A 25,749-nucleotide genomic window follows, 5' to 3' on the forward strand; every position below is an offset into this window, starting at 1 on the left:
ATCATATACACTGATGTAATTTACTTTCATTTTGTGTACTTTCCATAAAAACATCCTTATCTATTCTAAAACTTAGGATCATCAGATTAAGATGGTCAATCAATACAAAACAGGTCTGGGGTTAAAGAAAATAAATATATCTCCTGTCCAGGGCATCTAAAAAGGGGTGTCAGAATCAGGTCAAAAAAAGGCACGTAAGGTGCAGCATTAAGTCAGCATTTGAAGACATCAAAATAACAAAATAATCAAATTCAAATGATGCAATTAAAATTCAAAAGTATTTGGTTTTCTGTTTGAAATTGCGGCCACCCTACCAGCATATAAACAAACATGATTATCCTGTATTTAAAACATTCATTTGTTTACTTATGTCTACAATTTTAAATGTAAAATGTTTTGTTCATATGGTGCAAACTAAAGCAATCATTTACCAAGACTGAATCTTCCAATTGTGCGTTATAATCAGGCATGTTTTGTTACATTGCCACATAATTATTTGCACAAACACAGACAGCTGTTTTTAGTTGCGCGTCAGTCAGTGACTTCATTGTATGGCCTAAGGACATTTCAGATAGTGTTCAAGATTAAAACATAAAAACAGTTCAGAAGTTCAGTATTGTGAACTGTTTTTGGCTTTAAATAGGTTTGTTGTGTCTTTTTTAATATCAACAGTCTTTTTCAGGTTTTCACACACCTCTACTACTATTACTACAATTACCGTTTTAGTTACCAATTTGTAAAATTTGACTATATGCATCCGTTTTACTTTTTCAACCAACAGAAAACTGTGTACTCTAAAACCATAATCAAACTAATGGGCACCAGATTGCAATAACTGCTCTCACACTCAGGAGGCAGCAACATTTGCCAGAATAAGAATAAGTTTTGGTCCCCATCACCCTAAATGGGATGAAGAATGTTCAAAAAATTAATTAATGCATTAAATATTGAACAAGCACCATTTTACGTTTACAATATTATTATGCTGCGGTGGGTTGGCACCCTGCCTGGGATTGGTTCCTGCCTTGTGCCCTTTGTTGGCTGGGATTGGCTCCAGCAGACCCCCGTGACCTTGTGTTCGGATTCAGCGGGCACTTTTTACTTACTCACTAATTTCTGCACTTGCGCGCACACTCATTCAGATAAATACACACTCATTCATGCATGTGCCCACACAAATGCCTGGCCTCACCCAAGAACATTCAGTCTTATTAACTTTTGTTTGCACTCACTCATATGTATACACACTTAACCCACTCACTAATTTGTAAAAATTCACACTTGCTCACATAAATAGTAACAAAGATATTCAAACATGCATGTGCGTACCCATTCAATCACATATTCATGATGCATGGCCTCAGTTACTTACTCAAAACTCAGACATTTACACAATCACTCATGCATGTGCACACAAATATGCTTGTACTCCCTTATGAACATACATTTTTATCCATTCATGGTTGTACTCAATCACCCACATGCACAAACGTTAACAAACACAAGTATCCTTGAATGCACAACTTGCACACTACCTCACCTACTCATAGGATGTACTCATACTAGCCACGTTTGTTCCGTACTTTACCCAAGTGCTATTTACTCCCTTCCCTACTCCCCCACTGGCCTACACTCACTCTGCGCTTAATGTTCTGGGCCTGGGCACGGTTTTGTCATGACCGTGTGACTTCATGTAAAGCCAAAACGAGATCCGAACATGGAGTGACAGCATGCATGTCAAAGCAATTTTATTTATTTTGTGGTTGCTTTTTGGAGTTGTGTAGGGCAGGATAACGTTCTACCCTCTTACAGATTAATTGAGTGTGCAGTGCATTGTTTTGCTGTTAATTGTGCTGCATGTACGAGAAGATTTTTACAGTGACAAATGATTTTGAGGGAGGAATCTGCAGCTTTTCTTGCCAACTACAATTTACGTTCATGTGTAAGGTGAAAATATAAACCTGTTTTTAACTCAAAAGGTATTGAATGAAATGAGAATTGTACTACCTGACTTGTTGCATCATTGATGTCATGTCTGTTTTCTGTGCTCGGGCACATTTGGTGAATGATACTGGACCTTACTCAGGCCCACCTCTTCCAAGCGGGCCAGGGCACGGTACGGTTGGTCCGGCACAGAGCAATCACAACAGTCAAATGAACAAGACTTTGTGGGATTACATGGAGACAAACGTGCTCAGGCACAGAACGAATTGCTAGTGTGAGTACACCCAAACTTGCATACATTCACTCATATGTACATTCTCTCCTGCCATTCACATCCTCATTCTATCACATGCACAGCACATACAATTTAAGAGTCTCTAACAAAAGTGCCACCAAGAGTACAGGGAAAACCTGTAAAATCCTCACAATTGGCATCCTAGGAGGGAGCCAAACTAAAGCTAAACCAGTAGCTGGCAACAGTCCTGTCTTTTGCACTATGCCACCTTTCACAGACTTTACTGTTAGTTGCATAACATTCCTCAGTTGACCAATCCAATTTTTATTTTATTCTGCAGCTGTCCAGTCATTTTGCAGGCTTAGTCAGCATCAATCAGATTGACTGTATAGCACCTTCCAAATATATGGCTTTTACAAACAATTTCAGATATGTCTGATAGAGGGGAAGAATAACAAGCCAAGTTGGTTGGCATAATCCCAACATTCCTTTTATTTTATTTTCTGAAGAGATTCAGCCCTTTAGATTAACTTTTTAAATTTTTGTTTGATATTTGCCTTTCATGGTTAATGCCACTGAAAAGCACAGGCTTGCTCCTGAAAAATTAACTGCTAGAAAAACACAAGACGGAAATAATCAAGAAGAAAAACAGCCCCCGATGAACCCAGACGCACACCAATAAAGAGGCTGTTTTTCCTAATCTGGAAGTGAACATATCTCGAGTCCTGTTTGAAAGCATAAACCATCACTCTCTCGTCCAGGCATACTATGAAGAGTATATTATTTCTGTGAAAGCCATTCAGTAAATGAAGTGCTACACAGAGGGTTTCTACAATACAACCTCACAAAGAATTACCCCTCCACCTTACAAAGAGGTGCAGTTTCTATGCTTTCACCAAATTTAGAGCTGGTCCTTGTGTTTTGTTCCGAGTATTATATTCACAATGACCAGACACTGACGTATGTTTAAACTGTTCATTCATGTAATGTAAAAAGCTGTCAGTTCAAATTTCCTATACAGAGTTAGCAGTGAAACCAAAACTAAATGGGGGAGATTTGTGAAACCAACCACCTTACTATAATTACAGGTTAGCCTGAGCACATATTGCACAGATAAATCCCTAAGGTGAGAGAAGACTTGCTCGATAAATGAGCTTGGCAGAACAGACCCCAGAAATGGATGCCCTCCTCAATGCTTTTAAGTCAATGCCTGGTCTGTGTTTTAGTGGGAACAGCAGGTTAATTTACCTTTTATGATAAATAATACAATATTTGAACAGGTCTGGTTTGGAAAACATTAATCAACCACTAACACCCCCTCAGTTATGCAGTAATGCCTTTTGGTTAGTGATGAAATGGCAAGATAGATTATTGCTTATGCCAGTAAATTTATGGAATATTGGAAGGTAAGCAGTCACAATAATTTCAGTGGTGGGGCAGGTGTACTCACTCATCTCAGCTCAAAACAAAAAGCAAAATGCAATGGTAAAAGAACACAAACTTCATTGAGTAAAATGGATATCCCAAAAATTGAACAGGTTAAGTTACTTGCAACTCCAGACTACTTGATTTCTTTTGAAAGACTCCATAGATTTGATGTGTGGGTCTTCTTCTGCACATTGGTGTTAGATGTCAGTGGTGGTGGTTACTTTCCAGGATTTTTTATAGACAATATAGAAGTGTTAATCTTAAAAGTGTGATATGATAATTATTGGAGGACAGAATTTAAGACTTTTATCTTAGAAGTCAGCAATGCACTGGAAGGAATTGTTTATAGAGATATTCCCCAAACTCTGGGCAATTATATGAGGCAAAGATTAGAGGTTAGTTATTCTAGGTAGATTTTTCAAGCCAGTGTTAGTCATTGGATCAAAGACTAAGTATCTGCCACTCCACAAACACTTTCCATTAAATCACTGATAATTAAAGGCCAGAAATGATGTGGGATGCATCTGTTGCTTAGAGACTAGGCATGTCTAACAGTCAGAATGTGACGCTTGGAAATTTCCTAACAACTTAAAATTCTTTTGGGAAGAAATATATTACCCAGATTGACCTGTAGTGTCATTATAAAAATCCCCACCATCAAGCACAAACTGAAAGTCTTCTAAGAAGACTTCCAAATATCAGCTTGAAACTGCAATGAGAGAACTTTCAAGATGAACTTTGAAATGTTACAGGATGTATGCCACTCCCTAGAGCAGCTTACCACTAAATTCAGACAATCTTGAAAAATCCCTTCATTAGAGGTACTCATTTAAAATTGCACTCTTCCAAAATTCTAACTAAAACTTCAAAAATTTCATTTACTGGACAAAATAAAGGAATTTCCATGCCTTTACACCATATATGCCTAAAATTCCATAAGTATTAGGATGAAGAAGCAAATCTATAGAGGACATTCTAGCACATTTGACTGACTAATAAATATTAAAAGCAGAGCTACCCATCAACACCCACCATTCTCATGACTTATGCTGACATATATTAAGCTGAGTTTTTTTATCTGAAATGCAGCTACTTATAAAACAGTGAACAAAAAAGACTTTGAAGAAAGGGATTCAAAAAATCTTCAGTTATTTGTTTGCCAGAGCATAATCTCAGCAGTGACAGCCACAAATCATGAACCAAACACAGATGGTAAGCCAATCGATCACAGGGCTCAATTATACACTCACCAACACTGGTCCATTTTAGTGTCGCCCATTAGTCTGACATCATGTTATTGAATTGTAGGAAAAAAAATTAGTCCCTAGAGGAAACCAAAGCAGAGTAAATATTTAAAGAATATGTAAACTCTCTACAGAAGATGCCTAGATATGATGTGGTAAGACTGTTCACTTTGCCACCTTGGTTTTTAGCATAAATCACTTATTTCTTGAACCTTCTTAGTCCAACATGGAGCTACTGGAGCCTATCCCCGCAGCATCTTGCACAAAGTAGGAAATCAACTACTTCAACCTTGACACTTTCCCATCAATCTGCGTAACCTCAATGCTTTTGTTGTGGAAGAAAAATCAAGATATGGAAAGAACAAAATAACTCCACATATACAGTGTCCAGACTAAGAGTTGAGCTTAGGGCTCTAAAGCTAGCACTAGCCACTGTGCCACTATCCCATCCTTAAATTTGAATTCAACTGAATATTGAAAATTTTGTTTCTGGATCAAGGTTTCTTCCTCTCCATGACATCCACAAGAGCAAGTTGAGACTTCTTTTTGCAATAGAGAAAATTAATAACAATAATTACAATAAATGATGATACCAAAATTATATCAACTGAGAGAAATATTAGACTGCATTTTTACATACATATACAATACAATACAATTTATTTTTGTATAGCCCAAAATCACACAAGAAGTGCCGCAATGGGCTTTAACAGGCCCTGCCTCTTGACAGTCCCCCAGCCTTGACCCTCTAAGAAGACAAGGAAAAACTCCCAAAAAAAACCCTGGCAGGGAAAAAACGGAAGAAACCTTGGGAAAGGCAGTTCAAAAACAGACCCCTTTCCAGGTTGGTTGGGTATATCAGAATCTAGATTACAAAAAATCTAAAATAATGTTACAGGCTGTAAAAAAACAAATTGTATGTGTAAGCTTAACTGAAGCATTAAATAAAAGGCAACAATTGATCTGAATTGTGTCAGTTTCTTTGCATAACAGACTATACTTATTTGGAGGTTTCTGTGTGGTAATAATCATCCATGGGACAGTATAACAAGATCCATTCCAAATGATCACATCCATTTCAATAATCACTGTTCAAAGCCATCTTATTATGGAAATATGAACAAACATTTGTAGATTAGCTTAACATGCTTCTTCCTCAGGGCTGTCATTTTGATATAGTTTTGGTTATAAGGGATTTTAACTGCTTATGTGTTATTACAACTGTGTAAGTAATAGTTCAAAGCCATAATATAATCTACATTAAAAACTGTACACATATAAATATAATGTACAATGTCCATACCCTTTAATGGCCAGAAATTATGAAAAACATTATATATAAATTTTAGATTACCTTTGGATTACTATATTACTATTATCTTCATCTATTACAAACTATAGAAATCCCAGTTTGCTCTTGTGGATATTTTGATTAAACTGCAAGTTTTGGGTTTTCGAATAACACTCATGTTTGCTATGATTCTTCTTCTACTTACAATTTTTAACACCTTAACCCTGCCAAACTTGAAAGATGCACTGGCATATGTTTAATTCAACCTGGGTGATTATCACACACACTTGGCATGTATAAAGTACAGACAGTTGTTACATAGTTAATGCCATTACAAGATGTGAAAGTAGAGACCATAAACTGATATTTAGCACATTCATTCTGAAGGGCTTTTATTAGAGAACAGGGTTAAAGGAAAATCAACTCATGTGGGCATGGGCTGCCATTTGGAATTTATCTCTATATGCAAATAAATGTAACTTGGTCTTGCAATATCATATAAATGTGTTTATATAAACTGTCTATAACATTTCTTGAGAGACGTTTACTTTAATTTTGTTGGAGAAACAATATTGCAATGGGCTGCAATGGGTCAAGTGATTGCTCTTGCCTTGCACCCAGTGCTTGCTAGAAAAGGCTCCAGCTTTCCCACAACCCAGATAAGTTTGTTTACAAAATGGAGGAAAGAAGAAACAGTTTTTTCTATTAAATTTATCTCTGGGATTCAGCATAATCGCTTCTGTCAAAAAGATATTTCAGGTATAATGATAGTTAAGACAGATGTATAACACATAAATTTATTACCAAATAAAAAAACACTCTTACAACAGTTAAAGGAACTGACAAGTGGAAAACAAATCAACAGAAAACACAGAAAGCATCAGAAGGTAAAAGAATGGCTAAAAAGATGGACATACCTGAAGACATAGGGGCTAAAAACAGATCATCAGAATAAACAGAAGGATAGCTGGACAAAGAACACATAAAGATGCAAAAGGCAAATGAACAGAATGAAAGCATGTAAATTATTCAACATTATTTACTACGTATTATTGGTGTTCAGGGAGCTGAAATGCATATATTATGCTAATAACGTTATGTATTAGAGTTGCACTTGAAGCACAAATGGAACAGGTGCATGCATATACATTGAAGTTAAAGACAGTGGCAGGTGTAAAGTGTCAGATCAAACTAAATGAGAGAGATCATAGGAGCAGGCAGCTGGACAAGGACATAGAATTAAAGATGGGAAGAGTAATGTTGATGGACAGGCAATAAACAATGAGATTACACAGAAAGTGGACTGAGCAAGTACAAACAAGGCAAGACAGCTGAACTAATTGATACAACTGGGGATGGATTACAGAACAGAGATTATTAAATTGAGCATAAGGTCTTCATAAAACTTCAGAAGTATGTGGTTTTCAAATAATTTTTTAAAACGTTATTAAAATACTGTAATTATTACACATTTCTCATATATAAAAAAAAGAAATTATTTCCTTTGACTCTTTTTTTCTTTTTGTATAAAAATACATCAGGGGTTTATTTTATGCACAGCACCTGCTTTATGTACACTTTTGATCTATGCAGGCCTTAGAAGACTGTATGTTTTTGCAGCACCATCTTTCTTAATTACTTAACATGACAAAGGTTTGCAGTCACATACTAACACTTCAGAAATGAGTAAAGATTGTAAAATAAGAGCAGCAACGAAAAGGATAAAAACTAAAACTAAAATGCAAAAACAGCAGGCCAGTAAAGATGAGAGAAAGTAGTGAAAAAAATAAAGAGGAAGGGGAGAGAGTCTGCCGGGTTTAAATTGAAGAAAGTATACTAATGGTTGATAAAAGTTATGAAAAGAGACATCTGATAATAAGTATGGGGGCAGGAATGGAAAACGAAATGGGGTGTGTTTGGAGAGAGATATGGAAACAAAAAGGGAGAGAGTGAGGCATGGAAGAGAAGAATAATGATGATGAGAGGGATATCCAATTATATGGTAGAAAACCCAGAAGGGAACATGTGCTATAAAGCAGAAAAAGTGAGGGGTGAAACAATGATGCCATGACATATTCAATACCATTCTGATGTTCTGCGAAGTGTCAAATAATGTTTAATGTAAAAGTTTAATTTTTTAACCTGTGATTCTCATTAATCTTCCTGCAGGTGTACACTGGGCAGCTACTAGGTTTTAAATATAAACAAACGAACCCTAAACGGTCTCCATCCACATTATACTTATTAGACAACTAAATTTACTGAAATCTGCCTCTGCAGCTTTTAATTGGATGTTGTTTTCTTAAATTTGGAGACTGCTTGATGGGCGAAGGGGTGAAGTGGCATCAGAACTGTGCAAATAGAACGCCACGTTTTACTTTAAAAATTGTCTCGACATTTAAAAAGCAATCTCCTTATATTTACTTTTTCAATTTTACTTTACTTTATTTAGAAGCGACAGCGAGGGAATTACAGAAACACATACCTTTCATTTGCAGCGGCAACATCTCAGGTAGTTCCGTTTTTTTTTTTTTTTTTTTAATCCCAGCAGAGCAGAGCGCAGCGCAAACTAGCTGGCAGACTGACTGACTGACTGCTTGCTTCACTTAAGCTGCTCTTCGCTCGTAAAGCACGCACGCACACTGGAGCGTCTTCTCTGCTCAGCAGAAGAAGAGTTGCGGGAGCGCTGGGACTCACGAGCTCCGAGAAAAAGAGGCAGCCATTTAACAGTTTGTTTCAGAGTCTGGCAGCCCAAAATGGCTGAAAACAAACAGGAACGATGCCAGCTCAACCGTACAGAGAGCGAGAGTGAGAGAGAGAGAGAGAGACTCTGAAAGAAAGAGAGAGAGAGAGAGATGCACCATTTCCAAAATTAGAGCGAACAAGCGACAGAGAAAGGAGCTTGTACGAGTAACCAACCTTGAACAGGACTTTAAGAACAAGTAGAATAATATAGGAATTCTCAACCTTTTCGAGGACAGACTCATTTGTCATCTCTCAAAATCAACTGTATTCCTTACTGTCATTCTGGTAGCAAGTGAGGCTGAACACATACGCACATACTTTTTAAAAATTAACATCTTTTGCATTTTATGCATACAGGTGCCTGCGAAATGTCTCCGTCATTGCATGCCCCCAGCAGTGCTCTTTCAGTTTGAAGGATTCATAAGCAACTTGCTTACGCCTGTTAACACTGTCAATAATATAACCCGTTCATTGGGAACACCTGTAACATTTCCTCATCTTGGAGCATTCCCTACCAACTCAAACTAATCTTTTTGTACTGTCGCTTTATACCAATAGACTAAGCTAATGTGTTTACAGATTTCATTTTTTATACACTGTACTGACTCAGTTATGTGTGTATTTGTAATTAATCATGTATTGGACGATCTCGCATTTCATCTAAATTTATCCTGTTGCCCTCAATTTCAACTCCGGTTTGCTTGTAAAGTGTACTGCGATGTTCGGAGGCACTATATGAAATCAAGTTTGATTACTTGGGTTGCTGCTGGATGAAGTGTTGAAAATTGTGTCGTTCTTGGGGTGAGACGTAAAACTGGGGTCCTGACTTTCTGTGGTCTGAAAAGATCCCTAGACATATTTCCTTAAGAGTTGAGAGTTTCCCGACGTTCTGGTAATTACACTTAATTATCCCCTGTCCTTTACTGGCTCTCTCTTTCTCTCACCCTTTCACCACCTAACAGCTAATGTGTGGCGAGCCCACTGATGGATGCTGCGAATTGATGGGGTTGACAGCGAAGCTGAGTGGTTCCCCACTGATTATGTAAAGAGCTTTGAGCTGGTTATAAAAGTGCTATACCTGTACACTGTAAATGCAATTATTATTATTATGACGTTTCAGCATTGCGTAGAGTAATTATTTACATTTACCATAAGTACACGATTTTAACGTTTGGTTAACATTATTTTTAGTGTTTTACTACTTAACAGTATTTTTTATAAATTCGTTTGGCATTATTAGAATTTATTATGCACAAGAGTCCATTTTTGTTTGCCAATGTCACTATTTTGAGGTTCAGTCTTCAGTGGTCGATAAATAATAATTTACATCGATTAGTTTGGTGTTATGCTTAAGTTATTTGAGGTATGCTGACATGACAAGATGTTTTAAGGAAAAGAAGCGGCAGGCTAAAAGTTAATTCTTGACGTCATGACATGTTATTAGAATGCATGTGTTTCAGAAATACAATTCGGCGTTTTGTACATTCATTAACATACATTCATCACTTGAACAAATCACGTGTATATATCGAATGTACTGTATCATGCTTTATACTGCACAAACTTGTAGGAAAAACAATCTAGTAAAATGCGCAACTGCACTAAAAGTAATGTAACACTTTATCCATCCATCCATCCATTTTCCAACCCGCTGAATCCGAACACAGGGTCACGGGGGTCTGCTGGAGCCAATCCCAGCCAACACAGAGCACAAGGCAGGAACCAATCCAGGGCAGGGTGCCAACCCACCACAGGACACACACAAACACACCCACACACCAAGCACACACTAGGGCCAATTTAGAATCGCCAATCCACCTAACCTGCATGTCTTTGGACTGTGGGAGGAAACCGGAGCGCCCGGAGGAAACCCACGCAGACACGGGGAGAACATGCAAACTCCACGCAGGGAGGACCCGGGAAGCGAACCCGGGTCCCCAGGTCTCCCAACTGCGAGGCAGCAGCGCTACCCACTGCGCCACCGTAACACTTTATAAAATACTTATTTGTATTAATTCAATGATTTTCTTAAGAATTCTTTAATGATAATTTTAAAACATTACAGGCGCCAAAATTAGCGCACTGTACCTACTATTATTTACTATAGAAATCTATTTCATTACAGTAAAATGAGGATGATATCTGGCCGAAATGGCTCGAGATAACTGCAAATGTACGGAGTTCTCGCTCGTTTCAAGAAGTGTTGATGACCCGACCCTTACTGGCTTTTGAAAAGACTGGCAAATGATTTTGACCTTTAGTGCGGGTGCTCAGATTTGCTTTCTCGTCTTTCGGGGATCTAACATTAGTTGTGTTCATGACTGATTATCGCCTTTCGACTAATGCTACAATGACAGACGCCCCAAAAGTGATTAAACGGATTCCAAAACGTATTCATAAATAGTGGAATTTTAACGCAATCTTTAATAGGTTATTGCCCAGTAAATATGTGTAATGTGGTTGCTCTACTTTTGCGCTCTGATGCCAATATATAGTCGTGAATTATTAGTTATTCAAACACATACATCCTTTCAGTAGACTATCCAAAAAAACGTAGCGTTTCGTAATCATTATTAATAACTGCCTGTAGTTTTAAGGCTCCTATTATTTTGCATCGTCCGTCCTAATAACTCTACCGATCACAATCGTCGTATGCTGCAGCTCTAAACATTCTAAATTTCCGCACAACAGCTAGCATTAAAAACCTATATGATATCACTTTTAAAATTAAAGGTCCAAAAATGGCAATTTACTGGGCTGTGGGGTGCGTCATAGAACCATTGTTTCACATTTTATTATGGGAAGGATTCTTTGCATATGAAGTTGGTTCGTTGGGTTTTGAAAAGGTTAATAACGAGGAAAAATCTGAACTGTGGCTACCTAACTGATCAAGAAAACTCGAACTTTGCTTGTGTCATTGTAAACAGCAGGAGTCTTTTCAAATCATTAACCCATTAGTATTTTACAAATCTTTTATTACCTATTCATGGTTATTTATGGAGTCTGTTACTGGTTTAAATAAATCATATTTCTTGAACCTTTATGCGGATGGTTTTTTAGGGATTCCAAAAACGGTTCCTCTATGTCATGGCATCGCTCTGACGGACCACCGCAGGCACCTTTATTTTTAAGTGCGTAGGCATTACATTATATGTAATGGCCGTTGGACTACGGCACAGGCCGCTGATTCATATAGGCATTAGTCACCGACTCTCATCTTCCGAAGGCATTACGTTAGATCTCGATTTTGGTGGCCAACAGTTGCAGGATCCATGCAGCACGGGTGCTTAGGGTATTTTTTTAAAGGAGGCATAAGTCTTTTTAATATAATCAATTTGTTCGTTTCATAACAGTGGGAGAGTTTATAAAATCACGTCTGTAAAACTGTTGAGACCGTGTGGTGCACCAGCACAACAATGGCATCTATTTTTATCTCAAAAACAGAGATACTTTCCTCCAAAATGTTTAATCAGTGACCGGGAAACCCATCATTCTCTACCGTGAACTAAGCAGTCTACAAAAGAAATAAGTAACAGTCAAGTTTATATCTAAAAATATTTAAAGGATGACCAGTGAGGTATTGTACTCGCTTAAGTAACGGTTCAGCGTCACTGCTGTTGCTGAGTTCGTTTTGCTGGATGAAGCAGCTGAGACTTAATGTTTTTGTGCCTTGTGTTCTTTTAATGTTTGCCTTTTTTTCTACAGCACACTTCAGCATTCGACATAATCAGGAGTAAATATGGAAAACGCAAAATTGTTCAAAATCATACATCAAGCCAGTAAAAGCAGTCGGTAAATGATAAGGAGGAGTCGGTCGAAATATACCACTTATTGCGCATTGAAAGATCCGATTCCTTTGAAAAGAAAACAGGCGAAATTAACATACATGAGCATGAGCCCACCCCAAAACAAACAAAAAAAAAGATTCCGCTTGATCGACCGAGGCCGTCCCCTGCGTGCTGGGACGTCAACGGCAAGCAAGACGCTGACAGACTGACACACATTTCCGTCAGCTGTTCCGATATTAAGAGAGAGAGAGAGCACAGGGCCAGAGCGTCAAGGCTAAGCATGTGCGCAATCTGCGCATCGACCGCTGCCAGGCAACGCAGCGGAAATCAAAAGGTTAGAAACAGCAGCATAGCCGGGCAGGTGTCAGAGCAAGTTTAGCGCGATTAAAGGCTGCTCCGGCTTATGGAAGTGTTTGTGAAGATGAACAGGTCACAAGCGCGATTCGACACCCCCACCCCCGCTTCTCATCCTCTGGCTATAACCGCACAATGAGAAACGTTATTAAGCCGCGCAGGCAAGCAACTAAACACAGTGACACAACGAAATGCATATAAACAGCGCTTTCGAAATCTGGATAAGAATAATTATTAATTTATGCACATCGTTTCTAGCGAAGAGGCTTTCCGTTATCCATCCTTAATATGAAGAATAAACGAGACACTGTGTTTTCGTATATTTCTATTGTTTCATGTTGCTGTAACCCTTCTTCTTCAGTTCATTAATTCTATTTCTTGCATAATGCCTGAAAGCCTTTCTTTTCCTAAACACGGAGCACATTTTTCTGTTTATTGATGTTGTTACGCAGTAAACAGTCATTCAGGTCCTAGAAAATACCAAATGTTATTTATATGCATTTTTATGATGAAATGGTTGTTAAAAACACCTGCATGCCTTATCTATCTAATTCTAAGAAAAGTAATAAATAAAGAGAAAAAAATATTTAAAGTGTATTATGTTAATTTTACAAGTCACCTTGGGTAAAAGTCCATCCGGCCATCAACTTTCCAAACCTGGTTATCCAATGCATGGTCACAGGGAAGCTGGAGCCAATACCAGCAAGCACTGTGTGCAAGTAAGGAACAAATCCTTGAGAGGGCAATAGTTCATCAAAGGGTAAACACACACACATCAGGAGCCAATTTAACATCACCAGTCTGACTAGCCTGCATGTCCTTCCAATGCATGAGGAAACTAAAACACCCAGAGGAATCACACCTTGACCTAGAGTGACCTTGCAAACTCTATGCAGGGAACACCCGGGGCTTTGAATCCTTATCTGTTGCGAGGAAGCAGTGCTACCACTGTGTCACCATGCCAACTTAGAATCAATCTATCCAGTACTAATTCTGCCAAATTCCAGTTTGGAAGCATGGGCCAAAGCATATTCCATCAGCTTCTGGCACAAGGCAGGAACTGTCCTTAAATATTATGCCAATTCTTTACAGGGTATACTCACACTTGTAACAAATATACAATAATCTCATTTTATATTTACAACCATTTAGTCCAATTCATGGTCACAGTGGAGGCAGAAACTTTCAAAGTAGAACTGAGCACAAGGGACGAAATGGCTCTAGATAAGGCTACTAAATCTAATAATAATAACTTCAAAAAGATGAAAAAGAACCAATCTGGGAGTGAAATGGTAAAATGCCAGTTTACTTTCCTTCCACTTTCCAGACCCATTCTGCTAGGTTTTATTATTGATTATAAATTTGCATGGGGGGGGCTTGAGTATGAGTGCATGCATGAGAGTGCCCTGCAATGTACAAATGTCCCATTTATGGCTGATTCCATCCATCCATCCATCCTGGTTTGTATAAAAGGAGTCACCTCACTTCTATTTGGAGAGTCAAGTCAGGAAGAGGAAGCTCACCTGGAGGGGTGGAAGGAAAGGAAGAAGAAAGAAGAAACAATTGTGTTTGTGTGAGTGCTTAGAAAAATAAAAATAATCTGTGTTAAGGTATTTGCTAAAATACATTTTTAGTCGAAACCTGGAATTGTGTAGTCCTCTACAGGTCACAGTAGGTAATTTCTGTTATTGGTTAATGGGTATGAGGGACAGTTAGGAATTAAAATGTTATCATTTACACCTGTGACTGCTCATTTGAAAAAAAGAAAAAGTACTTTAAAATGAAGAAGCTAAAACATCAGTAACTGTTTGGAAACCAAAACAAAATCATTCCAAAAAACAAAATGTTGAAAACAAGCAACTGGTAGTATAATCTAGCTTCCGATAGTAAAATTAGCTGATAAAAAAACTTCAGGGTTAGGACTGTCCACCACTACTTTATGGGCTTTCCATGCACATATTTCTAGTCTTAAGTATTGAATAGGGATAATCCAAATGAGTGACTACATTATACAAGAACCTGCACAGAAAAAAATGACCACTGCTAAATTAAACTTAAAATGTGCATGTGGGAACATTTCTTTAAATTCATTTTAAGTGTTAAATTAACACTAATGATTTTCATATGTAAAAATGGGAATAAATACTTTTAAGTGTGTTCTTCCCTGCCACAAACTGACAGACAACAGATAAACTCTGCATTCTAAGCATGGAAATGTCCTCGAAGATATTGATGTTGCTTGTTTACAATTATTTTGATTTATTTGAGCATACACTTTTTTATTGTGTAATTAATACTGTGGCAATAGAAAATTTATTGTCAGGAAGATAACATTGTTTTGCTGAGAAACACATCTTTGAAAACAGTATGCAAGCCGTTAGACTGTATAAATGGAACGTCATAATGAATGAGTGATTGTAATCTCTATCTTGTTCCTTTTCAGTGTAAATCCCATTTATTCCTACGCTCACCGCCTCCAATTATTGTACAAGTTAATAAACTGAACTCTTGTTTGCTTTGTGCAAAACCTAATCAGGGCACTATTAACATTGCAATATAAAACTAGAATACTGAAAATAACTTTGACAAGGGCTCATACAGCTTCACAAAACATGAATAACCAAGCAAGCAAGCAATCAACCAACCAAACAACCATCCATTTTCTGACTCATTTTTTCTTTTAAAAAGCTGCAAGCAAACTGTTGTGAAAGTGGGTGTAAGGCAAGAATCGACTCTGTATGGATGCATGTTATTGCAGGGCACAATTGTTAACTTATAGAAAATACATAAACTATAATGTTTAAAAGTAATTCCTAAGAAATGAAAAAGATATATTTAAAGTTGTTTCTAAAGAGGATTGGACTTTGAAGCATAAGTTTGCCACTTCAGTTTTTTAGATTTGCTGTGTGATTCCAAGTTGCTGGTGCTCCAGTCTTAAAAAATATAAACAGTTGCGTGTAATGTACAGCATGTTTATTTTGTAAATTGGGTTCTTTTATGTTTTTTTTTCTTGCTGAAACGTTAAGGATTAAGTGTTTCATTTTCTGCACTTTCCTCAGATTTAAATACATTTCACCTAGAGCACTTAAAAGTCCAGTCACTGCTAATACACAACAAGCAAGAAAGCTTTGAGCTTATGTGAAACAAGTTTAGGCTATAAAGTATTCTGTGAAAGAACTGATTCTATTTCAACGGAGCAAAATAATAATGATTTTAATTTATTGTTCACTATTAGTTGAGATTCAAAAGTAGGACTACTCACTATTAATACACTAATCCAAGTTGTGTAAATCAGGAGGAAGCCCTCTCACCTTAGTTTCTGCTTAAACAATCTGACTCCTTTCATTGCCTCTGTCATAACAATCTTCTTAAAGCGTACGGGTTGAGGGGTGGTCAGTAAAACAACCTGATCAAAAGCCCGGCTTGACTAACTTCCTTTTTCAACAGCGAGGCTTGTGTCAGATAAACACATTATGTATTACTCTACTTATTTATTTTAAATTTGTGATGAATAAATAATTGCATATCCAAATTAAATTTTGCTAACGTGTTTCCTTTACAACAGACTTTTGTGTGACATTTCACCTTTATGCAGGTATGTTGATTCTGAAGGAGAGAATAGGCACCTATTCCTTTGCAAAGTGGTTTCAAAAGTCATTCTTGAAAATGACAACTGACATTTAAAGGTGAAACAGAAATAAAAGCATTATTTCTATAAGGGGTACCAGTAAGCACAACCTGTTCATTACAGACTCTGGATGTTAAATCTCAGTGGAGATATGCGTTCAGAAATTTTCACAAGCAGCTGAAGTAAAAGTGGGAGCCACTGCAAATGTCTATATGTGCTAAAAGTAAGCTTTCAAAGCCCTGTGCAATTGATGCAGCATGGTGTAGTGGCTAAGGCACTGAACATTAACCTTCCCACTGCCTCACTCTTTGATTTAACCTGTTGGTGCTCCAAATGTAAAAAAATACTTTGAGTAGCTACTTTCTTTAAGTCTACCTGGCAATAAATGCAAATAGCCTGTTCCTCAAAGCAGCTGACTATGTGGTTTAAATTCAATAAACTGAGCATACTGCTACAAGTCAAGAGGTTTAGTTGTTGTTTATCCAAACATTATAATGAGCAAGACACATGATCTAAGTGACTTTTTAACTGTGGCATGATTGTTGGTACCAGACATGGTGGTTTCAGCATCTTAGAAACAGCTGCCCTCCATGGATTTTCATGTATAGTACTACAGTCTCTAAAGTTTACAAAGAATGGCAGAATAAACAAAAAAAACATCCAGTGAATGACAATTCCCTGAGCGAAAAAGACTTGGTAATGAAAGAGGTCAGAAGAGAATGAACATAACTAATTTAAGATAACAGAAAGGCCACAAATATTAAACAACAGCTTTTCTTAACAGAACCTGAACACACAGAACCTTGAAGTGAACAATCTAATTTCCATTTGTGTAAGCTCAAAACAGAAAGGTTAGGCTGCAGGCTATCACCACAAAAACTGGATAGATAGATAGATGATAGATAGATAGATAGATAGATAGATAGATAGATAGATAGATAGATAGATGCTTTATTAATCCCAAGGGGAAATTCACATACTCCAGCAGCACCTTACTGATACAAAAAACAATATTAAAGATTGATAATAATGCACATAAAAACAAACAATAACTTTATATAATGTTAATGTTTACACCCCCGGGTGGAATTGAAGAGTCGCATAGTTTGGGGGAGGAACGATCTTCTCAGTCTGTCAGTGGAGCAGGACAGTGACAGCAGTCTGTCGCTGAAGCTGCTCCTCTGTCTGGAGATGATACTGTTTAGTGGATGCAGTGGATTTTCCATAATTGATAGGAGCCTGCTGAGCGCCCGTCGCTCTGCCACAGATGTCAAACTGTCCAGCTCCATGCCAACATGCCTTCCTCACCAGTTTGTCCAGGCGTGAGGCGTCTTTCTTCTTAATGCTGCCTCCTCAGCACACCACCATGTAGAAGAGGGCGCTCGCCACCACCCTCTGATAGAACATCTGCAGCATCTTATTGCAGATGTTGAAGGACGCCAGCCTTCTAAGGAAGTATAACCAGCTCTGTCCTTTCTTACACAGAGCATCAGTATTGGATGACTAAAGACTAGAAAAAAATTCACCTAGCCTGACAAATTCAGCTCTGCTGAGACATGCAGACTGTAGAATCACAATCCATGGATTCATTGTGCCTTGTGTCAACAGTACAGGCTAATGGTGGTGGGGTAAATTTGTTGGCAATACAGTATTTACTTGACATACATTAGGCCTCTTATTACTACCTGAGCGTTATCTGAATGTCACAGCACAACTATTTACTGACATTGTGAATTGTAATCCACATCACAATTCTTGGCTACTCTTCAGTTTTTCAAATGTATACTTCCAGCAGGATAATGTGTCACGATAGTGACTTCAGTTTACTCCAATGGACCACACAGCCTCCAGATCTCAATCCAATAAGTGCACCTTTGGGATGAAGTAGAAATGGATAATAATAATAATAATGCTGCTGCTGGAGTATGTGAATTTCCCCTTGGGATTAAAAAAGTATCTATCTATCTATCTATCTATCTATCTATCTATCTATCTATCTATCTATCTATCTATCTATCTATCTATCTCTCTCTCTCTCTCTCTCTCTCTCTCTCTCTCTCTCTCTCTCTCTCTCTCTCTCTCTCTCTCTCTCTCTCTCTCTCTCTCTATCTATCTATCTATCTATCTATCTATCTAATAATAATTACATTTATATACACATTTCTCACTACTCAAAGCGCTTTACAGAGAGGAACCACTTCAGCCATCACCAATGTATACCACCCACCTGGATGTTGTGATGGCTGCCATTATTTTTTTATTTATTATTTTTTTACCATTTTATTAATTTTATTAAAATCAAATAACATTCCATACAAGCAAGTCAAGTTTAACAAAACTAGGTTTGAAACAGATCAACCCCCACCCATGAGAAACAGAGCTGGGCCAGCAGAGTAAAACTTCAATAATTGTAAAAATACTTTAAGCCCCATTTAGAAGTACACCAAACACAGCTGTTAGTGGCTTAGGAGGGATTGTGACACCCAGGTTGTCTGGAAGGCATTTAAAGATTTTGGTCCAAAATGATGTTAATTTGGTGCACGCCTAAAACATGTGGCCCAATGAGGCTGGAATTTGATTGCAACGTTCGCAGGCTGGATCTTACTCTGGAAACATTTTGGACAATTTTAAACGAGACAGATGTGCTCAATATATAATTTTAAGTTGAATAATTGTATGCTTTGCGCATATGGAGCTTGAGTGAATTCTGTGCATTGCTACCTTCCACTCCTTTTCTGAGATGTTAAGTGAGAGATCCTTTTTCCACTGTATTCTGGGATCTTTGAAAGGGAGGGACTTTAAATGATCAATATTTTTTACGGAATAGAAGTAGGTGGGAGGTGAAGGAAATTGGGCAGGTTTTGTTTATCAAAGTTTCTAATTTGAAGGTAGTGAAAGAAATGTGTTGCTGTAAGGTTAAATTTGGAGTGTAATTGTTCATGGAATGCAAATACGTTGTCTGTGTACAGATCTCGAAGTGATTTAATTCCAGACATGTTTTCCAGACATTAAAAACTGTGTACGTTTGAGAGGGTGGAAAAAGGTGATTCTCGTGCAAAGGTGCCACAGATAAAAGCTTCTCTATCTTAAAATACTTCCTACATTGGTTCCATATTCTCAGTAGGTGAAGCAGAATTGGGTTGTTAGTATATTGGCAATGACTTGTACTTATTGGGTTACAAAGCAAGGAATATAAAGAAGTACTGCAGGATTTTATTTCTATTGTGGACCATGCCTGTGTCTATTCATCTATGTGTGTCAATGTCCAAGTTTTTATAGCTTGTATATTCACCGCCCAGTAATAAAATTGAAAGTTAGGTAGAACCATGCCACCTTCTGCCTTAGGTCTTTGTAGGGTTGACCTTTGAATATGTGGATGTTTTAAATTCCAAATAAACAAGGTTATGGTTGAATATAATTTCTTAAAAAATTATTCATTGATGTATATTGGAATGTTTTGAAATAGAAAAAGAAACTTAGGAAGGATATTCATCTTGACAATATTAATTCTTCCAGCTAAAGTGAGATGGATGGTAGATCATCTATGAAAGTTAATTTTTCTCTATGCAGATAGCAAAATTTTATTGATAAAGAGCTTTATGTTTATTTGTGATGTTTACCCCTAGGTATTTAAACTGATCTGCGATGATAAAAGGGAAGGTGTCCAATCTAATATTGCGTGCTTGAGAATTCACTGGAAAGAGCACACTTTTGTTCAAATTAATTCTGAGACCAGAAATGTTTTGAAATTCTGTTAAGTGCTGTTAGGACTGCAGGCACAGTATTTTGTGGATCGGATATATACAATACCATATCATCTGCATATAGAGAAATTTGCTGTTCAAGTCCTTCTCTGATAATCCCCTTTATCTCATAAGCATTTAGACAGTGAGCTGCCAGTGGCTCAATGGCGATTGCAAAAAGCAGTGGTGACAAGGGACATCCTTGTCTAATACCACGTTCAAGTAGTCTGAATTAATCTTGTTAATACAAACTGAAGCTTCTGGTAAGCCATTATTGCTCCAGTACACTCACCACACATGAGCTATTAGGTTTTGAATGGGTGAGAGAGATATCCAATTAGAGTAAGTGGATAATTACAGGGCCAAAATAACCAAGATGTGATGGGCAGTTTAGCCAGGATATTGGCATAAACCTTACTTGTTTCAAAAGATGACCAGGGATCTTAAAGGACCACAGAGAGCCAGGACCTCAGTTTTACCTCTCATCTGAAGGAGAGTGCCATTTTTAAAGCACAGAATCCTCATCTCTGCACAGAGTAATTGGGACCTTCACACAGACCACAGCATAAGTGCCCCCTGCTGGCCTCACTAACACCTCTTCCAGAAGCAGCCTAACCTTTTCCTAGATGGTCTTCCATCCAGCTACTTTGCGCTATTTAGTCAGAATGGACCAAAATTCCTAAGGAATTTTTCCAGTCCAATTTTGAATCCACACCTCAGTCACTTTATACTGTTCTTGCAGCAACAGAGGGTCCTACACATTACTAGATATGTCTACCTAATAAGGTTTCCAGAGATCTTACTTACGGGTACCCTGGGATTGTGTTTCTCTATAGAAAAGTGTTATATAACAAAGGCTGCTGGCAAAGGTTGTTATGTCACAGCTCTAGCTTTACAAGTACGAATTGTGTCTCATTTCAATGTCAGACATGCACAATTCAATTCAGGGTTGTGGGTATCAATACCCTATCTTGACAGCCCTGGGTACAAGTCCAGAAGCAGTACCAGCTCAGTAGTGCATTGCACAAAACAAAATTAGTGCTGAAGTTTCTTATGCCATGGCTTTTAGTCACAATCAAGTAGAGTATAATAAGATATATGGAATAAGTTCAATATGAATGTGAACAATTAAACTGTGAATAGGTACCACTGTCCCTCTCTTATAAGAAGTTACCATTTTTAATAATGGTCCTCCTACAGATCACACATAAGTCCTCATTCTCACATGCTTTCTTCAAAAAATTTAAGAGAATTCATTTCCCAATAGCCAGACAATGGCTCAGCTCAGGACTTAAGTATGGTGTGATTTTCTATGTGCTCAATCCTTAGACCAAAATGAAAAATGAAAGTGACAATCATGAGTAAAGTTTTGCACCAAGAAAAATGATTTTTTAGTCTATCACTGTCTGTAATTAACTGCTATGTTATATAACATCTTGACTTAGATAACATAACAAGTTATATTAAGAAAAAGAAAATTAAAACCAGTGCAGAATAGTGAGCTGAATCTTGAGGACAGGCACTTTGTAAAAATTATTCTAAATATTTCTGCATTAATTTATTTTGCTGCTTTTTTATAAGTCATTCAGAATATTTCATATATAAATATTCTCCAAGAGCTACCACCCTAACACTCTAAGTCTGCAGGAGTCATTCGGTGCAGGAGTGAATCAGTTAGATTCTAGTGTGTGTGGACCCTGGAAGACATGCTCTGGTAGACTGAAGATTGAGAAAGTATATGCAAAACTCAGAGCATTAAAGCAAATAAATATACCAAAAAAAATCAAGCTGTATAAGAAATAAAACATTTTTTGAGAATAAATGTGAAATACAGAAATACTGTACACTGTACACATGCTACGTTGATGTTAAAAAAGCAGCTGCGTTCAAAAACTGATATGTGTGTTATGGAGGATTGTGTAGTATATATATCACCTTTTTTAATTCTCTCCACTTTACTTATTATAAATATACGTTAGAAGGCAAGTTGTATACTGTACATGTGCTTATTTAGCTAATGTTTTATTCAAAATGACTTATAACCCACAATGGTACAAATGTTGCCATATACTTAAGATGTAAGCACGGGCAGATTAATTGAATCGCTAAAGTTCACATAGACAGTTAGCAGAAGAGAACTATTAAGCTTGTCCTTTAGAATCAAACACCTGAGCCACTAGGCCACAATGCGATATTTCTCATTAACAAATCTACAGTATATTTTCTCTTTTGTCTGTAATCCTCCCTCATACTCACCGTTCAGTGGTTATTTATTTTTGCCAGGTTTCTAGGACAGTTACAGATATTGGTGCCCAAACAGGGACAGGATAGTACTATATCTCACATATGTTCCATATATTTTTTCAACAATCCATATTTATTTTCCTCTCTACCTAATTCACTACAGAATACCAACCAAGAGTCTTGTGCAGGGTAACTCCGGCTTAAGTGAGTGCAAATTTGTCCCGCATGTCATTCTCAGAGACCATCAAGAGATGGTTGAGGTGTTGAGTATGCTCAATGAGCTCCATGTTTGTCTCTCAAAGAATTCAAGTAAAAGAATGTCAGAATATGATCTCCATTGGCTCACCTACACCAATACGTTAAAAGTCTGTAAAAGCAGTTTTTAGAATTAGCTGAGAGCACTGCTGTAGGCATGAAGGTAGCTTGCTTGTATGTCAATGTATGTGTGGCTTGGGAGCAAGATATTGTTGTGGATTGTGTCCTGCTTTGGGATCACCATTGGTCAAAGGAGCAGGATGAGGCTAAGACTGAGCGTTCTCTCCTTTTGCCACCCAAAAATCATGTCTGTTACATACAGGGAAGGTGAAGAAATGTTATACATACTCCAGTACTGCTGCTATTGTGCTACATGTATAGATCTCAAAGCTTGATGATGCAGGAAATCATGGTGTGGTGCTCAGTTTTTTGCAATTTGGATTCACTTACAGAGTTGAGTCCCCATTTAACTATGTAGAGTTGGTAGGATGTCTTATCAATACTCTATGTGTTCCTGCATGCAGTTTGTGGTTGGCAGAGAGGAGTAATATTTGGAGTTGGCCCATATTCCATGCTGTATTTTTTAATCCACTGCCACTTATGAACTGGAGATGTAAGAGAAGGTATGATCCTGTAAACATACACAGGGACAACTATTTAGGTAATCTGTGTATGAGTAGCAGGAGGTTCAGTTAAGTTCTTCATTCCAAAGAAGAAATTTCACATTGCATTCTTAGTGCTTGTGAGTCACAAATGGGGCATGGTCAGTTTGCTGGTGTGAGTGGGCTCCTTGATAGAAAGTGACTAGGCTGCCAAGTTATCCAGCCAATGTAGCTGTAAGAAGCCAGTAGCTGGGGTACAGCCTTGTCCGAAATCTCACAAAAAGGGGCACCATGCATAGCACAAATGGAATGGGTGAATAAGATGTTGGCTGATGGCATCCTCAAACCCTCTTCCTCAAGCTGTGATTCACTGGTGCCTTTCAATCGAAAGTCAAATGGAATTTACTGTTTCTGCATGATTTACAAAGACTGAATACCAACACCCAGCATAATGCAAATCCCACTGCCCTGGTGCACAAGATATTGGAATCTTTACATGGTGCAGTGGTATGCAGGTTGGAAATTGGCAGGTACATGTGCACAAAAGCCATGTTGTAAAAACCACAGTCATCACTCCAGAGAGATTATTCCATATCCTTGTCATGCATTTTGAATTGCAAAGCATAGGAGCCATATTTTAATGTTTTATGGAGGAATTCTTTTGGGGACTGAAAGGTTGTTGTTTTGTATACATAGACACCACTATCTTCTCTCCAAACAAACACCAACATCTGCACAACTTCACAATCTTCCATCGTCTTGAACCGGCAGAACTCTACTTTAACATCAGGAACTGTTACTTTTTACAGCCTCTACTTCCCTTTCTAGGCCATGTGGTGCCATCTGAAGGGGTTAGTATGGATTCGCAAAAAGGAACATGTATCCGGACCTTGTCAACTTAGAATGAAGATAGTAAGATGTGCATGATCACATATACTTCAAAGTCACTCCATTGTCCCAAAAACAACTAATCTACAACTGAGAAGCAATTCTTGGTTGTTGTATAGACAAAGAAAAAGTGCAGCCACATTGAAGTAGTGCTATTTCAGGTAAGAGCTAACCCCAATGCTCTGATGTGGGTATTCAACTTCACTAAGACATTATGTCTATTGACCAAGTGGATCCTTCGATAACAATAGTTCAGTTTCCAGGTGTACTATTGGAAGGGGTAAGAAAACATGGTTCCATATGTGCCATCCCAGTAGTAACAAGCAAGCAAGCAGGAGTAACATTGTGTGTGGCAAAGTATTGAGTTGTTGGTTTGAACGCCCTCTTGACTGGCAGGACATCACTAAAACCCAAGCACATAGTTCAGTTTGCTGAAAAGTGAGGGAAAAGTCAGGAGAAAAGGGCCATCAATATTAAGGAAGCTCCTGAAGTTTTAATCCTTGAGTTCCTTGGATATTCTCATGAAAGCCAAGACAGTGGTCACTTCTGGAAATTTACAACACTAAATAATATCTTGGAGATGGCTTGGTGGCCAACACTCTGGAAGGCCACGTGGAAGTATGTCAAGGAGTGTCGGCTGTGCCGACTACTTGAAAATCCCCCTGATCATACAATTGGATTACTGCATTCATTCAAGAACCAGGACAGGTGATTGTGTTGGATTTAATGGCAACTTTCGCTGTAAGTAAGGCTATGAAGACCTATTTAATGGTGGCAGTCAATAACATCATCAAGTAGGTAGAGCTATTTGTCCAAAGACTGATAATATTTGCAGTATTTTAAAAATTTAGATTCTCACCCATTGGGGACAACCAAAGTCTTGGATAGGGCACTGAAGCCAACAAGCTCAGTGACTGGGAGATTTCTTTTAGCATGTACCATCCTTAGCCGGACCTCATCAAGCAAGTAAATCAGGCTATAAAAATGGTGATCACTTCCCATGCAGGAGACCACCACCAAAACTGAGATTAATTTCTTTCAGAATTGTGCTTTGCTGTGAACAATGCAACTTACAAAGGTACTGGTGAAACACCTGTGCAGTTAGCTCTCGGCCTGCAGATTTTCATTCCCCTAGAACACCTCATGTCACCTTCTGTTCCATCTGCACATTTATATCCGAACGTCTGTTCACTCAAACAGCTCAAGAATCAAGTATGGGAAAGGGCGATGGGTTCCCTGGCCAAGCAGGCTCAGTCTTAGAACAAGTCACTACAACAAGCAACAGCGCTCTGTTAAGTGCACTGCTGGAGACCTGGTTGGTTAAGAGTCTATCCCCTCTGGAACACGTCACCAAAATACA

The 25,749-nt window shown here is 37.9% G+C and overlaps 1 protein-coding gene across 6 annotated transcripts in view; it reads right to left on the minus strand.

The window, feature by feature from the left end:
- zbtb4 (zinc finger and BTB domain containing 4) overlaps positions 1–25,749 on the minus strand; it is a 153,465-nt gene that overhangs the window by 33,837 nt on the left and 93,879 nt on the right. For 2 of the 6 annotated variants that reach the window (XM_028798370.2, XM_051925653.1), the window contains exon 1: positions 8,628–9,370. The exons of 2 other annotated variants lie outside the window; for them this stretch is intronic. The gene's annotated coding sequence lies outside the window, so the exon portion shown is untranslated. Of the gene's footprint in view, positions 1–4,857; positions 4,932–8,627; positions 9,372–25,749 lie in introns of those variants that run through there. 2 more of the 6 variants (XM_028798373.2, XM_051925654.1) reach the window with 2 other exon arrangements.

This window comes from Erpetoichthys calabaricus, chromosome 3 (assembly GCF_900747795.2).
Source record: "Erpetoichthys calabaricus chromosome 3, fErpCal1.3, whole genome shotgun sequence".
Classification (NCBI taxonomy): Eukaryota; Metazoa; Chordata; class Cladistia; order Polypteriformes; family Polypteridae; genus Erpetoichthys; species Erpetoichthys calabaricus.